The following is a 2,496-nucleotide window of genomic DNA, read 5'->3' on the forward strand; positions in this document are numbered from 1 at the left end:
CTGCAGCAGGAGCCCAGAAGTGCCATTGCTGCAGGGCAGCCCAGAGCAGGGCTCCCCCGGCACACAGAGTGCGCTCCAGGGGGCCCTGCTCCAGCTCCTGCAGCAGCTATCATGTGCACAGCTCCATGCATTCCTGCGTGACCTCATCCAAGCTGTCGCCCACCAGCTGCGGGTACCTGATGAGGCTCTGCAGAAGCAAAGCAAAGAACATTGTCCGAGCCATGGGGTGCAGGAGAGAGAGAGTAGGGGGTGCCCACTCCCTTTGTGCCCTCCCCGTCTCAGCCACTGCCAGTGGGTAACCAGAGCCTCAACAGTCGCCAAGTGCAGCCCCAGTGGCAGGGAATGGACCCCAGGGGCTCCCTTCCCAAAGCAGGCAGAAGCTCCCGATCCCTTGTCACATGTAACAGTGCGGTCATGGCCCTTGGATGCTTTGCTCCTTGAGATCCCCTGCTGTGGGACGGGATCAGTTCCCTCCGTGCTGACCTCTGGGCTTGTGGGGGTGCTGCTGGAGCCTTTGGGACACCGCTGGGTGCTTGGTGGTGAATATCCTGCTAGTGGATGTGACATCTCCGTGGCAGGATCTCTGTTCCTGTTTGGCACTGTGAGGGGACCTTGGTTACAAAGAGACATCTTCCGGGAGTGAGGAGCAGACACGGGGAGTGATTTCCAAGAAGAACACTGTAGCGACACCAAGTCCAGGCTCCTTTAGATCAAGAATGAAGCAGAGGGGTGGTTCCAGCACAGAATTTGAACTGTTTGCAAATTTGTAATACGTGTGTGTTACGTAGCGATGGGTCAACTCGAATTCTCCCTGAACGCCAGTGGGAAATGTTAGAATCTAATGTAAAACTGCATGGTGGGTGCCCCTGGCTGTGTGGGACACCCTGTGTGCAGCAGTAAAGAACAATTTGCCCTCAGAAGGGACCTGCTGCAGCCTGGGGTTGGAAAGGTTCTGCAACAGCAAATAGGGTTCGAGCGAAGTAAAAGATTGAGTCAGGTTGTCACCATGCTATCGTGCTTCATTCAACCCAGGGGAAGACTTATATAGGGCAGGGTGAGGAAGGTTCTGGAAAACAGGGAGGAGCATGGGACTGACAGGGGTGATGACCAATCAAGAAAGGAGGGAGGGAACACAGGATCAGCAGGGACCAATGAGGGAGACATCTGCAATGCAGCAAAAGGGAGCCAATGGGAAAAATTGAGGGTACATATGAGGGGTAAATACACTAAAACTTGAAAAATTCGGAATAAAACTGTCCTGAATAGATTCATTGGTAACACTAACAGTCTTTTCCATTATCAGCTGTTCCTCAATACCAGTGTCACAACGTATCACTTTCAGGCAGGTGCTTGATCGCCTCTGTTTCTCTCTGCGCCTGCTGCAGCTCCTCTCGCTGGCTTTGTAACAGTTCCTCCTCACGGCATGTGCCCTTCTCAGGGACCTCCTGGAACAATGACCCACCTAAGCAGTTTTGAAGCAGAGTGTGGCCGACTTCCCCTGAGCGACACCTCCGTGCGAGGTGACCTGTCGTCCTCATTCTCGTTGGGTTCCCCTTGCAGAGCCCCAGGGGAGGTGGGAGAGTCCCAGAGGAGAGGGGCTGTCTGTCTCACTGTGCACCCTGTCATTTTAGTCGCAACGTTCAGGCAGGTGCAGAGAGGATGGGGGATCCTCCCTGCCATGGGTGCTGTCTGCCTGTGGGGGCTCCTTAGACCCCAGATCAGTTATTTTCGGGTCAGAACCACCTGGTGGGGGTATGTGTGTGTGTGTGTGTGTGTGTGTGTGTGTGAGGGGGAAGGTGGCATAAGAAGGGCAAGGCCTAGGCCAGCAGCCAAGATGGCTGAGATCCCAAGACGAGGAAGGGCTTGTGGCTGGGCTCTCAATCAATGACCCTTCTGGTGGCCCAACCACCCCACACTGCTGAGCAAAATCTCTTGAAGTCTAAAATTAAAGTGTAACACCCAGTAAGAGCTTGGAGCTTCTAGACCAGGGTGTAACAGGGGCCTGTGCCACGGTAGGCCACGTGTGTCCGTGTCACTCCCCTTGGCACTCCTCCTGCTGCTCCCCTCCTGCCGGAGCCCTGTCCCTGGGCACAGCAATTCCCTCAGTGTGTGTCCAGGGAAGGTGGTTTGATTCCCTCAGGGCTTTGCATGGGAGAAACAACCAAATTCTCAGGAGGTTCAGTAACCAACTTCTACTTGCAAACTGAAGAACGTTAAGGTGATATGAGGTATATCCCTATATGATGAATAAAATGCAAATTTTAAAACAACATCCAGACAAAGAAAGACCCTTCACAAACTTTATTTCAGCAAACTGGAATTTATCCAGACACCACAAGGCACTTACTAAGGCATTCACTGAAATTTTTTAGTCTAGATTACAATATATGATGAGCAGAAGAAGTTAGAAGAAGGTTTTTTTAAATTAAGGCTTAGAACTCTAGTTAATTTTGATCCCGTCTCCTAGACTTTACTTTTCATCATTGTATGACAATC

Source organism: Neopelma chrysocephalum, unplaced genomic scaffold, assembly GCF_003984885.1.
Source record: "Neopelma chrysocephalum unplaced genomic scaffold, ASM398488v2 Primary Assembly neopelma1_380, whole genome shotgun sequence".
Taxonomy (NCBI): Eukaryota; Metazoa; Chordata; class Aves; order Passeriformes; family Pipridae; genus Neopelma; species Neopelma chrysocephalum.